This window comes from Aquila chrysaetos, chromosome 5, assembly GCF_900496995.4.
Source record: "Aquila chrysaetos chrysaetos chromosome 5, bAquChr1.4, whole genome shotgun sequence".
In the NCBI taxonomy this organism is placed as follows: domain Eukaryota; kingdom Metazoa; phylum Chordata; class Aves; order Accipitriformes; family Accipitridae; genus Aquila; species Aquila chrysaetos.
Genome location: NC_044008.1, coordinates 51,738,718 through 51,754,667, shown reverse-complemented (window position 1 = coordinate 51,754,667; position 15,950 = coordinate 51,738,718).

Here is a 15,950-nt window from a genome sequence, read left to right as displayed (position 1 = left end):
AACCAAACATAAGAGTACATTAAAATTATCTAATTTTGAAACTCTGAACCTTTTCATGAGAATTTGCATTTGGACATATTTCTCATTTGTTTTTTAAAAATAATTCCAGTCATTGTGTCACTGAAATTAGACACGTGTATAACTTTTTCCCTATTTCCTATTATAGACTCTGAAGGAGATTCTCTTGTAGCCTGCTTGTAATTTACAACCTCTAAAAAATGCAAGAATTAAGAGAGTTAAGACATCCCAAAACAAGGTCCAGAACATACCATATATAGGTTGAGGTCCTAGAACTGTGCATAAATATGTAAGAGAGAAGTGCCAAACCAGGCAAAACTATTTATTTTAGAATTATCTCGTTACTAAAGCAGAAAGGACAGTCAATCACTTTGTTTCTGTTTCCCTGGGAAACTGTTCCGTTAATGGAATTTCCCACCAAGAAAAATTAATATTTTATTAATATTTTATTTGAAATTAAACGATATTATCATCATTTGAAGAAAGTGATATAATTGCAATTTAATTTCTTTTCCATTTTCCCTTCTAATTTAATTCAATATGTGATAAAGAATGTGAAAATGGGAGGGGGCATCTTTTTTATATCTACACTTCATAGTTGTGAGAAAAGAGTGGGTAGTAGTAAATATTTGGGGAAACTTTAAATCTTCAAAAAACAACATGAAAACATGGAACGCTTTCATGTACAGTTCATAAACCAGCCTTTGAGGTGAAATAAAGCACACTGCAATATTCTAAGATTTTTAAAAGAAGTGATTACTTTTATCCAGGCTTGGAAACAAAGAAAGTTGCAAAAGAAAGATTCCTCAATGAACACACACAGATGAAGAAATTGTATCATCAGATGAAGTATGAGAAGAGAGTTACTTTCCCTGCCTAACAAATTACTATTTTCCCCCTTTCACAGAAGTCCTGTAATGGCTCACTGCAGATGTTAAAAAATCCTGGTAAGAAATACCTTTACAATATGTATCAATTAATACATAACAAACATTGTCAATCAGAGGTGAACTCTAATTTTTTGAATGTTTTACATTCTGAAGTAGGATTAAAATTCATCCAACATCATTTGGAAAAAAGAAGTTAGTGTTAAATTATTATTAAACTATATTCTGAATATAAACATTACCTTTATATCCATTTGTTTTATACTATAATCTATCCTGCATGTATTTCATTTTTCTATAAGTGATACATACAAGTGAACGTATATGTATGTCTTATAAAATTATGGAAACAAATGGAACATTAAAATTACTATGAAATTATATATGTTCAGACCACTTACATCTGCTGTCTGAAAAGGCCATATCAGATATATTCCGTAGACTATCAAGTGCTGTAAGCTTTTTAATTATGCAGCGAAACAAGTGACACAAAGAACAGTACACTTTAAATGGTTTTATGATATCTAATATTGATATTTTTGTTGATCCCACCTACTCCTCTCCAGACTCTGCTTTTTTACTCTGCTGATTAAACAGTTAATCAATACGATACAGTTTTTCTCAGTTGAGAGGCTCACCTTTTCTTTACTTCAAATGCCCTTCTGTATGGTCTTATGATTCTGCACATTTAAACAACCTCAACGCATGTTTGACTTATTCTCACCTTTCAGGAGGCACGAAAATGCTGAAGAACTCTTACAGATGCCCATGAAAAACATTCCATACAGAACGGTCACTTCAAGTCCAGCAGAGACAGACTTATTTGCCCATCCATACCCCTGAGGCTATAGACAAAATACTGAGATCTCTTGGGAGAAGCCTAGTTGCTTAAAAGAAAGCTAAGCAGTGAACAAAAGACACAACAGTTTGACTGGAAACAAATCTTGTCTAACTGGGAAAACGTACCCATTGAAAGTAATTTCTTTGCAGGACAGAAACCTAAACTAACATCGAGACAACAAGCTGTCTCAGGAATCCCAATCTTGGGGCAATTCTGGTAGGGTAGCTGTGTTGTGGGTGAGGGGTATGGGATATGCTCTACAGCAATTATCTCCTATTAATGTTGTTTTAGGAAACCAACATCTAGCTCTTCCTCTTACATGGACAGAAGTGCCCTAGAGTTGGCCAACTCATTCTTATTTGATCCAAGAAATATCTGTATATGAAAGACAAACACAGTCCATCCCTTATTTGGCTAATTAAGCAGAAAACCAGTATTAGCAGCTTTAAGAAAATCCAAGACAAATTTAAGCATCTGGTATTTTCCACTCATCTCTTAACTTGGGCTTTCTTGGCATATGAGCTGTCTTTTGGCTGAATTCCACTACAAGCAGAGAGCTTGCATTATAGGAGAAGTCAAGAAGAGTCCTCACTTTCCCACCATCCATCCTCACTCTTTTCCAAAAAACCAGTGATAAGGCCAAAGTAATCTCTTTGGGCATCCCAGGCATAGAGGGACGTGATTCTTTTCTAAAAAATTTGTAGTAAATACAGTTGCAATATTTTTGACATATTTTCCCTACACATCAAATTACTTGGGGATTCTTGATAGCCCTTCTGGCAACTGCTTTTCTTGATGCCTCATCTGCTACAAAAGGCTGTTTTCCTTGTCAATCCTAGTTGCGTTTGTGAAAAAAAATAGCCAAGACAAGATTGCCAACAAATCAGCAAGAGAAGAAAAAAACTTATAACTACTCTTTTCCTCCTCAAATGTTTTCACCTGTCTACATTCTGTAAAAACTATATATTCCCACATTAACCAGGGGTTGTAATCATTACTGAAAAAGGAAAATTTCATGTTACTAATCTTCAAAATGATAGTGCTTGAAAAACATTCAGTCTCTTAACTGGGTTTATTTGACTTCACTTTATCAAGAACACAAGTTTGCAATAGCTGATGCCCCAAATGTTTAAAACCTGTTTCTTGCACATGATGAATACAGGTCTTGCACACATTCCCTCTAAACAGTTCCAGCTTCGGTTCAAGCAAGACTACAGTGAAATGTAGTTTGGGGTCTCATGTATAACACCAGAAAAAGAAATCACAGCAATATAAATTACAATTTGATCTCCAACATAAACAGTTTAATAGGCTGTGATTTAGCAAAGCATTTAAGCAAATGTTTAAATCCCATTGATGTAAGTGGGATTTAAGTACATATTAAGTACTTAGTTGAATTGGGGCCATACTGTGAAGGGATTCTTAGAACAAGGAAAGCACAGTAGGCTTTGGGGATCTTTATTTACAGCTCAGATGTTTAACTTAACAAATTTGGCTTAGGAACCTGTATAATGCAAAAGGAGCCAAGGACAGACTGCAAGACCATTTGGCTACCCAGGGTCACTTCAGGATAATGCAACATACCAATATGGGATGGATTTAGTTTCTAAAATACTTTTATCTTGTAATTTACCACACGTAATTTATAATTAAGGTGGTTCACCTTAATGCGTCATTCAGCACTTCATTGTACATATAGATTTCTGATGCTGCCAAATTTCTTGCGCTCTTATTTATTCCTCTTCCATTCTTCCCTCCCACTTTTAACCCCACCCTTCTGGTTACAGGGTGAGGAGGAGGCATATGACATTTGTTTGTCAGTCACTCTCACTGCATAACTAGAAACATAAAAAGCTAAGAGCAACAAGTGCATCATTCTGGAATAGGAAGACGTGGGCCTTCAAGAGGGCATCAAACCAAGCATTTCATCACAGTTAAAGGAGTTCTGTTAAAATTATTCTACAGTTTCTCACATAGGTGTCCTAGAGTGATATCAAAACTATGTTTAGTCTATATGTACTTTCCTAAATATTGTAGCTGTTACAAAGTATTATATTGCCTATAGGATGACTTTTAATTACTTCCTTGTCTTTTCTTCTTGACCCCAGATATTATATAAGTTATCTAACTCTACTAAGACTATTGCAGATGGTTGAAATATTTCTATTTATCTTGCAGTGTAGGAGGTAGCTTTTGGGGACATTAATAATTCTTGTTGTCAGCTTTTCTTTTTGAGAATAAGCCTATTTCTGGGGAGGTCTGGGAAGCTTGGTTTTCTTGGTCTAATAATAGCCCAACAGGAAACGGAACATTATATATCACGTCCAAGCACTGCCATTTGTAGTGAAAATAAGACTCAGGGTTTTATGAAATCACTTAATCATATTTTAAAATAGATTACTTTTGAGACAAGTTCTTATTTAGCAGTATGCTCTGAGACTTATTAGAAGCCTTTTTCTTGGTACTATCTTCATGGCAAGTCCAAATTAAACCATGACCAAATTTTAGACATCTAAAAAACCATCGCCTTAATTTTATTGCTCAGGCTTATTTCTAATAAACTTTTAGTAGGTAATCCTGTAGAAATCAATGATATCCATAATTCCACAAATAAATAATAAGGATTATTTTCTGTTAGATAAGAAAGATGAGCAACGTTTTTCAGGCATTTAATTTGGTGTCGGGAAAGGATTCTAACAAAACTAATCCCTGGTTTATAGAAAACATTTTCAGATTTGTGCTGAATAAATTTGTAATAGTGCTAGAAGTTAATCTCACCTTTCCTGACATCTGCCAGGTGGTAAATTTTCAGAAAACCATGTTTCATTCCAGGGAAGATACACGAATCCATTTACAGTACAGCCACCACAATGAAAGTACATACAATTATTCACCCAGCAAAAAACCATCTACCTGAAACAGTGCAAGACCAATTTAATTACACGAGAAACTAACTTTTCTGTCATTGCATGCTCTTTTATTTCTGGTAATTAAACCCTGCTAAGGAAGTTGCATTAACCAGTGAAAATCCTGACCTTTATGGGTGTAGGTGGAGATAAGTACACACAACCCTAAGCATACAAACAATCAGCCCTACTTGTTCTCACCTGAGCGTGTGCAAAATACTCTAATTCCGTTACACAGACTTGTTTTGGATTTCTTAGTACTGTGTTAATCCCAGCTTGAAATTAGGACACAACAGACTCTGAACTGAGGCCAAATGTGTTTCTAGTGATTAGCAGACAAATTAGGAAAATACTTAGCCTATTAAAATGAGCATACTCAGAAATGTAATTGGATAGTGAATGAAATCATTCCTTTCACACTGATTAAAACAATAAAGTGGGATGACGGTTCAAGCTCTGAAAGTGTACTACCTGACATTTCATACAGTCTGTCAGAAAACAAAGAAGAAAGAGTAACTAAGTTTTAGCAATAACATTCAGAACGTTATGACTACTTAAAGAACAGTGTTTCTACTGTAAACACTTATCCCACAGCAAATTTTTGCACTACCCAACTTGTAAGTATTTACAGTGGAAAGGGACTTAATTTTTCTTCATTCTCAATCATGACAAAACACATTGGTCTCATTTACCTCCTCAGTTGAATCAAATCTTTTTGATAGTAGTATAGCATGGCTACAAAAATCTGCTGTGGGAAAAGATTTAAATGAACAACTAAATAAGGGTAATATTTTTTTTAAGAAATACAGTAGAAGTGTCCAATACTTTTTGTTTTCACTTGCAGGCTCTCCAAACAGTCTAAATTCCCAAGCAGTATAAAGCAAATAGCTTACATTACACAGTAACACAGTGGGTTTGTGCTGGAGGGGGGGGGAAATTAAAGATTTTTCAGTAAACTTCCTGTTCAGTATATTACTACATTAAGGTGATGTCAGTTCTATTCAGAATTTATGTTGCATGTTGTCTATCTTAACAAAATAAATGCTGAAGAGGGGTTGTTCTCATTCAGAAAATACAAATCCATATCCCATTTCAATTAACTGTGAAGTAGGAAACTAAGGAATTACAGTGGATCTGAGAATCTCATGCCTGTCGAGTTAAAATGTACACAGTAGTCACACCCCAAGTGTTTTCTGGGGTTTTTGGGGGTCACTTTTTGTTGGTGGGGGTTTTGATTTTTTTTTAAATCATCATGAAAGTGTCTAATGATTTAGAACAACTGTTAGTGTCTCTGTCCTAGAGAGGGTAAAGTCTGGGGCTGATGAGCTATAACCAGGGCAACTGCACTTGGTTTGAGTCCTTCTGAAAGTCTCAGTAAATGCAGCCACCGAGGTCTGTCACTGTGTTCTGTCCTCTACCTCATTACAGAGCTGCCAATGCCATGAATGAAGAACTAAAGCAGCATTTATGGGATATGCCTTTTTTCAGACCACAGGAATCCTGAAGTACTCGAGCTAATGCTACACAGGCCTGCTTGAGTCTTGGAAGCCATCCAGCTGTTGCAACGGAGAGATCAGGAGAGATTAATTTCATCTACAGCTTGAGTAAAATATCCCGCTTTAGGGTAAAGTGCCACTTTTTGACCTCATCCTGGTAAGATTAGACTGTTCCTGGTACCGGTTATTTTAACACAGCGAAGGACTTCATTGCGGGTTTCAGAGAAGGCAGACTGCTCTTTTCATTTCCTTGGGTTTGTGACTATCAGTTTAAAACTGCATTCATACCTTCTACAGTAACATATACGGGGAATGCCCAAGGTAGGAGCATCACAGAAGGCTCCCGGCAAGCCACTATCAACAGCATGGCACAAGTGAAGAGATGGCACTTTGCCTGCCAGGCAAGGATGCACAGCTTCACCACCTCAGTGCTTTGCTAGACTAAGACATCTATTGGGACTCATCCAGTGATGAGACTTTAAAGGAATGTGGTGAAAACCCGACTCGGCCTGGAGAATTTATTGAGGAATCATCCCGGATGAGGAGGGAATTTACTGAAGGAATTATCCAAATGAGGCTGGAAGGCTCTAAACAATGTAATAGGTCTTGTTTATTGCTAGCATCTAGGGGATAAATTATCCCTCAGATGGAAACTAAACCCGTAAGAGGGGAAAGTTACGTGGTAAATTCACCACAATAAACCAGAAAAAGTCAACATATCTTCAAAAGCAAAGCTATTTTCAGGCCAACAAAGAGATAAGGATTTTGAATTCTCAGCTACAAATATTCAAAATCTTCTAAGCAGCACTTTGAGATCCCCTTAGATGTGGCCAAAAGCACAAACCTTCCAGCTGTTCCTGTTTCTGTGATGTTGGCATTGGGTAATTTTTCTATATTTTTGCACTGAAATCTTTGTCTCGTCCTCCACAGCTCATGACCTCTCTAAGGCTACCGAGGAACAATGCCACTGACAACAGTTTTTCCTGTAGCTTTCCTCCATTTTTATAGGTTATCCTTTATGGTTTGAATGTACTGAGGTAGGCTTAAAAGGCAATTACTTATTCCATGTCCTACAAATTTTATACCAGAGCTATGATTCTACTATATAAACATTTCTGCAGCGCCTCAATGCAAGCTGTAACTTACTTGCAGATAACACAGTGTTTCCATGTGAGTTCCTGCTAATAATTACTTAGGAATGTAAAGCAACTAAATTAAACAACTATCCCTATAATCAAAGCCACAATAATCTCTATAATTAGTTCTTTGTCTCTTTTTCCCTTTTTCTTCCATAATAAAACAGCAAAAGGTCAGGGCTTCTAGCACACAAACAAGAATCAAGAACAGAGAATAAGATCAAATATCTTTGTTTTACCAACAATTTTTAGGCTCAGAGACTAGCAAGTCTGTGGAAGAGTCAATACACAGAATTTGTGGGTAGTATTATATCATTTCCTGTTGTTTTTCCAAGAATCCACTGATCATTTCATGTGGCACTTGCAGGAAATACATAAAAAGGAGCATTGAAGGCAGCACTACAGCAGTGTGGTGACATCAATACAAATGCAAATACACACTATCCAAAGATTATTCCCAAGAATGTAGTTAAAAATAATCAGCTCTATGAATTCTGAAAGCCCAGGATAGGTGTGCCTAAGTACCTTTCTGGAAGACAATTGCCAGCAGTCAGATTACAAAAGGCAGAATCCAATAAATTAGGCCATTCTTTTGAAGAAATGCTAAGGTTGATACATAACCAGTGTCTGAAGAACCACCCAAATCCTAGGAAGGCAATACAAGTACTGAAATGAGTACAAAACCACGAAAAAGTAGTGAATTTATGTTTCCAGAGGACTGGGGAGACACCTGTTTGTTCAGCTGCGGTGGGCACAAAACATACATTTTTCCTTTGTCCCAGTTATTTTATAGAGTAATAATCTTGAGGACTAACACCTTCAAAGTTTTACCTGCATTTGAGCATTAATGAATGGCACCTCTGTATCTCACCACAGTGTATTCCCTGCACCAGCCAGGAGAGGCTAGAAGCTGGGTGTACCGGCTTGGCACATACTGCAGAAACTCCCAGGTCAACAAGCTAAGAGAGAGGACCAATATTTGCTGCAGTAGAGCAGCAGCAGAAAGCGGGGTGGAAAACCGTTTTCATCAGGGTTTAATTTAACCCTCTGCTAGCACAGTTTAAACTGTGTTAGTGTCAGCTACTACTATGAGATTTATTAGAAATGAGTGTAAATGGTGCTTTAAACCAGTATCCTCTGTTTGGAAGTGGAAAGTACTTGGGATTGCTAATACTATGCCCAAATACACTCAAGATTCTAAAACAGGCTGTGGGTAGTAGATTTTATTAGAATCAAATTTTAGCAACTTATTTTTAGTATATGTCAAGCACTCAGTGGAGGGGAAGAGATCCCCCACCAAGTATTCAATTAGTAACAATGATTTCACAATCATATTTGTGCTGCATAGGACACCGATTACTCATAAAATACTGAGTTCTGAATACTGACTGAAAATACTGTAATCAAGTATAATATAAGGCAATGGGAAAGGATAGTGAATAATAAGAAAAAAAGACTTTTAAAAGTTATAAACCTATAAAAAGAAGTCTGAAGATTACAAAGTAGAAAGCAGGAGGTGTTGGAGAAATGCCCACGTAGGAAGGCCTCGGGCTTCTACTTTTTATGCCATCTATCTCAAGGGACTTGGAAATCTGTAGATTTTCTTTAGTATGCAGTTAGGATCACTGGAACCACAATACCTGCTCTGTCCTGTTGTAATGATTTTCAGAGGAAGGTGAAAAATTTGTGAAGGGCAATTACAAGACAAAGAGAATGGTATCAAAACATCTGCATAACAGGTAGGATAGCACTTTCAGTATTTCTCTATCCCCCTGCAAATGTACTCTAAACTCTTATTAGCTGCTCTGACAGCCGCTGCCGGTGGTGTCTGCATGATGCACGTATCCAAGAATTCCACATTGGGCCTAAGCTCAGCTGCTTTCCAAGAACCTTATTCTGCCACCCCTTACAACAAATTTCCACTAGCATCACATTGCCCTGGCACTCCGTTTCAACTCCTGCTATACCTTGTCACGATGTGTATAATCTCAACTAAACTAAATAATGTTGTTTCTCTTATACTTGGTGACTTGCACCTGATGACTGGAGAGGGCTCTAGTCACCAGGGCTGGAAATCTATTTCCCCTTTGTCTCTATATGTGTTACGCCCCAGCCTGGATTTTCTGTTGAAGGCGGCAAGAGGCTCAAGATGGCAATAGAGAGCTGGAAAAAGCATATTCCAGGAAAGTACTATAAATATCCCTTTTGTTGCTTAATGTGTTGATAAACCTCTTGCTCGAGAGGCCTCTAGTGTTAATCTGCCCATCAGTGTCTCAACAATTCCCATCTAAAAATATCAACAAATAGTTTTGTCAGTAGAGAATGTTTATTTGCAGTTGCACAACTCTCAGTTTGCAGAATATTAGCCGCTTAAAGCATAAGCAAACAGCCACAGTCTAGAAAAGCCAGTACCGTGACAATTAATTCATAACCTTATTTTGCAGTAAATTTAGCGTTAGAAGATTTAGCAACATTTAGCAGACTTTGGACATATCAAGTGCCTTCAGGGCAAACATTTTATAAGAATTTTTTTAGATGGTGATCAGTAAAAAACATGATTTTAAGACGATTTTAGAAGACAAACATAGATTTTTATGAAGAAGAGGTTTCTACTTTCCCTCTGCGTGGAAACACCCTACAATGCAGAGTTTCTGAATATGCCTTGAGACTGCTGTGCGCTCCTTGACAGCTGCTGCCTTCCATCCCAGAGGTGGCAGCCTATAAATGATGAATGAACTTATTCATACAGTCTGTAGGTATCTGAGTGTAAGAGATATACCTAATAAGCATTACATACATCTGTCTACAGATATGTACACACAAACTAAATTTGTTTTAGTAGCATTGAAAAGCCTTCCAAAAGTAAGGAATTGTAGAATTATCACTTTACCAGTATTTCCCATGTTAAACATGTCCAAAAAGGTAACATTTTCTACCAGATTATCCTTAATTAGTATTTGTCCCTTGAAGACCTTATAATAGTATGCCTCTTTCAGCCTCAGTGACTCTACTGGCCAAAGAACTCACTGTGTTAAGGGCTGGGCCAGAGCTGATAAGGGTTTATCCCTTTACTTCTGTGGACTTCAGATCAAGCCTACAGCTCCTGCCAGGGGAGAAAAAAAAAATAATCTTTTTTTATACATAGGAAAGAGCCTGAGCTCCTGTTTCTGATCAGAGTAAATGTTGAAGGCTTTAAAGCTGATTACGAATTAAAATATCTGTGTCCCCAAGTGCTTGCCTAACTTCAAACAATTGTTTGACACTGCTGAGCTGGAGCTGCAGGGACAGGTGTGCCGAGACCTGACACCTATTTCAAGATCGGAAGAGGGCACTAAGGTTTAAGCTATGTTCAGAATAATCCCAGACAAAGAGGGGGGGAAAAACACCCAGCGAAATGTGTTAGAAATAGTCTTCTGTTATTCTGCTGGTTCTCTCGTATGAAGTGAGAAAACACAGGCAGGGCTGGAGGCCCATGGGACCAGGTGCCATGGCAGCTCCAGCGCTGCTTCAGGGGCACGTTCAGTCACCAGCATTTACACCAGTGCCTCCAAACTGCAGTAGCCTCACCCCACCTACTGCAGTCCTCCCCTTTGTCCCACCCTGCAGGGGCAGATCTTTGCACGTTGTTTCTCTGTTGGGCTCTCCGCTTGTGACTGTGCTGGCAGCAAACGGGTACGCCACCAGAATGACAGCTATTCACAGAGACGCTGAGCTGCCCAATCCACCGTGCTGAGAAGCAGTCAGAAGGGTCAAGAGATGTCCCTTGGGGGCTTCAGAGATACAGTGAATTTTACACTGCAGCTTAATAGTGATAAAAAGCCACATGCACCCAACAATAAGCCCCATTGTGTCTTGTTCTCCTTGTAGCTATGAAATAGAGTAATTGCATTATGATTGTTATTCCCTGTTAAATCCGATATGATATTTTGATACAGCACAACGCAAATTTTCATTACACGGGACTTGCCACAGATTGTGCGTGTTCTGTGTTAAGGGGGTACATTCAGTGGTGATGGACAGGCTGGGGTCAGGAGAAACCACTCAATGCTATGCAGCTTGTATCAGCCAGCTCAGATGTTTTATCTCCCTCTGCTATCAGTGGATAGAGGATTACCTGGATGAAGAGAACCCAAGCTAGGCTTTTTCTCTGAAACACCTCCTGCAGGAACGTTTTGCTCCCCATTGACTCTGCAGGGGATTTAGGAAGAACTATACCACATGCTAGCTAAAATGGACATGTAAATATCCACTGTGTATCAATAAACCCATATAAATCTGAGTGCAAGACATAAGAACAGCTGTACTAGGTTAAGCCAAATTATCCTGTGTGTAGAAGTTAAATGCAGAAGACTGTAATAGAAGAGTAAGCAATACTTTCCCAGGTATCCTCTCCCAGCTTCCAGCAATTTCTGGCTCAGTGACTTCAAGTCAGGTGTTATCTTTTTGTTAAATAGCCCTTGGTGAATTTTTCCTGCATGGATTTCCTCCATCTTCCTCCAGAGATGAAACAAAGACCTAGAAGACAATATAGTGAATTAATTTTCCTGACATTCATTTATGTTGTCACCAAAGACCAGCCCCAAGATTCATCCTTACTCCACATAGAAGTCAGTCCTATGCAAGGCTGCTAAAGAAGTACCTGTTGGCTACAACTGGCTTAGAGGCATAAGCTAAACATTTTGTCTATAAAACCTCTCATTATGTCCATTCCTTACTGCTGAAGATGAAACACATGTGAACGTACCTCCTGAAAGTCCACATTTGCCTAAGCCAGCCTAATAGAAGCATTTAGCTTTGAGTTTCCAGGACTTGGAGAAGTCAGAGGCCAGAAAGCCCTTTAAGAGAAGAGAAAACCCTTTAAAGAAGCATCTCAAATGCAATTGCTGTTTAAAAATACATTTACATCTTATTAAAATGGAAAAGTCAGGTACAGCACCAATGTTGGGAAACACTATTTGTAAAAACCACCAGGATAGATATGTATGTATAGCAGCTTACACACCACAGACATCAGCTATCCTACAATCGATGTGGGATCACTACATTGTACCCTTCCTACTGGCATTAACTGTATAATATATTGAAATATTGGAGGATGCATTTGCTAGGAAAGTTGCATCCTAAGAACTTTTTCTGTCAATTTTAAATTGTAAAAGAGTTATTTGATTCTATGTACTAAAATACCTGAATAATCTACATGACTGTCCAGTATAGATTGTATAACGATTTCTTACTGTAGCTTGCAATATGTGTACATGTATACAATGGGTATATTTAAGAGGCATCTCACAGTGAGCAAGAAATTGTGCAAAGTATTATATTATCTAGTGTATATTTCTCTGTAAGCTAGAGGGGGAAAAAAATTGGGCTTATGCCTAGAAAAAAGATGTTCCAAACCAACTGAGAGTAATTCAAATTGCATTTTATAACAAACGATTTTGGGTACAACAGGCCATCAGTCTTTATTTTTTTAAATGTTGCCTGTCAAAATGCAAGATCCTTAGCATGAGTTTATTTTCTACTTAAAAAAATAATTATTATTGTGTTCTACTGAAAAGTAAGTGGGGAAAAACTGAATTTCTCACGCTGCTTCTAAGATAGACAGGAACAGAAGGGGACTGGCACATTTATGTGTAAATTAGGGAGTAACTTTAGCAAAGGAATTAATACATTGGGTAGAATGCAAAAAAAAATAAATTAAGAAAGGTCAGGGAACAAAACATTTGGGTTTCTGAGGCAGCCTATGTTCAGAGAGAGACTCTACCATCCTATAGAGTACAGCACCTCCCCACAGACTGACCCTATAAAAGCTTATTAATATGCAGTTTTCCAATGTATTTGAGTCTAGCATGTCTTTTTGTAGCAGAAGTCAAATATTCTGGGATGACTTGATACTGCTCTAGCCTCTCTCTTGGACCAAGACTCTTAAATTGCATTCTGCAGCTTTTAGATCATCTTCCCAACCTGCTGTTACCCAGACAGATATCTCGTCTGTTCCAGTGAGAAGATGCTAATACTAGTCTTCTAATACCTTAGAAAAAGAGCCCACGTTGGAGCAGGTTTTCTGGCAGGACTTGTGACCCCACAGGGACTCACACTGGAGCAGTCTGTGCCTGAAGGACTGCAGCTTGCAGAAGGGACCCACGCTGGAGCAGTTTGTGAAGAACTGCAGCCCGCGGAAAGGACTCACATTGGAGAAGTTCATGGAAGACTCTCTCCCATGATAGGGACCCCAGACTGGAGCAGGGGAAGAGTGTGAGAAGTCCTCCCCCTGAGGAGGAAGGAGCGGCAGAGACAGCATGTGATGAACTGACCACAACCCCCATTCCCCATTCCCCCTGCGCCGCTGAGGGGGAGGAGGTAGAGAAAATTGGCTTAAAGTTAAGCCCAGGAAGAAGGGAGGGGTGAGGGGAAGGTGTTTTTAAGATTTGGTTTTATTTCTCATTATCCTACTCTGATTTGATTGGTAATAGATTAATTTTCCCCAAGTCAAGTCTGTTTTGCCCATGACGGTAATTGGTGGGTGATCTCTCCCTGTCCTTATCTCGACCCACAAGCCTCTTGTTATGTTTTCTCTCCCCTGTCCAGCTGAGGAGGGGAGTGATAAAGCAGATTTGGTGGGCACCTGGCATCCAGCCAGGGTCAACCCACCACAAAGATACACATCATTAGCACAAATATCAGCACTCAAGGAATCCATGTGAACTTGAAAGGAAAGGAATGAAAAGGCTCAGCTACAGTGAGGTAAAGCTGTGGTACATGCCATACAAACGGGCTTTGCCAGGAGGCCTAAACAACCTGTGTTGTTCATCTGGTAAAAACGTGTGCGTATATGTATAATATCAATTACAAATCAACAACAGAATATATAGAATTCCTAAAATATAAACTTTGTTAACAGGGAAGACCTTGTCAGAATTTTTTTAACTCCTTACAATTGACTCATGACACCACTGAAGTGTTCTTGACTAATATCACAGATTGGCTATCACTTCTCTCCAAAACTATCTCCTTTTGGTTTTGTCTTTGCTTTTCAAACTCAGTTGATTGAATAAGCTAAAACCACAGATTATCAGACAAACACAAACAGTATCATCTTTCATATAGTCCGTCGCATGCTTACAGAAGGCATGCCATTTTTATCTAAGGACCAAAATAAGAACCTGTATCTTGCCAGATTCTTCTTGTAGTCAGTAATCACACCTCAAAATTAGCAAAGTCACAAGTATACATCACTGAAATGTATTATGTTACTGGGCAGCTAATCTTTTCATGCACACAGACATGACAACATGCATGGCTTAAAGATATGATCTGTCGCAAGGAACTAAAAAGGCAGTAACACCTACAAAAATCTACTACAGTTACGATTCAGGATCATGCCACCATTGTCTTGGAATGTCTGGATACTTTAGCACAGGCAGTGCAGGGGGCATACACTATCAGAAATATCCAAAGGATTTCCATTAGCCAAGAAAGAGTAAGAAATTACTTAAGGAGGAGATAATCTTGACTGCAAACAAGATTATACTGAGGTTCAGCTCTTAAAACCTCAAAATTGGTCTCCCTGTTCCTCTGGTGTAAGGCTGGCTAGGAGAGAAGGATTCTTGACATTACCTTAGGAGAACTGGGACCTGAAATTGAGCTGAAGTAGTTAATTTATGGCTGATGCCAGCTAATGAAAGCAGCAATAGTGCAGGTTTATCACAAACGTTAAAAACTTCAAGGGCAAACATTCACAAAGGTGAGGGTCAATAATGCCTTAATAAAGCTGGAAGGTAAAGGGACATAAATGAGTATTAATATTATTTTTAAAAGGGAGAAGACCAAAGTTATATTAATGCAGATGTGGAATAAGAAACGCTCACAGCAAATGGAAAAATAATTAGGATAAAAAGTGTGGCAGCTTAGTGGGATTGATTTGCTCTTTGAAAGTTAATAATGAAAGACACTGCTTTGAAAAGGAAAACAGGTCCGCTTAAAGGCAAACACTCAATACTTTTATTTATAAAAACCTGCAAAATAATGTGGAAAAGTTGAAAGCTAGTGGTGTATTTTGGGGGAATATAGGATGCTCTAGAAGTTAAATGGGAATAAAGACCAAACAGGAGCAAAAAGTGATTTCAAACTAAGACTTCTGGAGAGATGAGATATATATTATAGGAATTGCCCCTTTCTCTTGGAAAGGGGACAATGATTTTACAGATCTGCCTTTAAATTTAGACCTTTGGTATTTTCAAGTATTGAATATACCATCAGGAAGGGTTAGGAGCAATATGCCAGCTTCACTGATATCATCCATTTCCATCTGATCAAGCCAGTAACAGATTGGACACAGATTGATCAGGATAAATTTGTGCGGAGATCAGGTCTCCCTGGAAGAAAGCGCTACATGAAGTTAAACATGGTTTCACGGTATTATGAAAAAATGATGAAAACAGCACAGAAAAGCAGAGAAATACTTTGAGACATTCGGAGTTTGTAAAATGAAGGGACTTTTAAAGGAAGCAATAAAAATTATGCAGGAATTGCCCTAACACCTAACATTGAGCCTTTTGAACATACTCTGCCACCTAATGGGAGGGCACTTTTATATTGATTGCTGTAGGATAGTTGAACATGCACTTATTATTATTCCCTATTAAATCCTCCCAGCTCTTATTAAG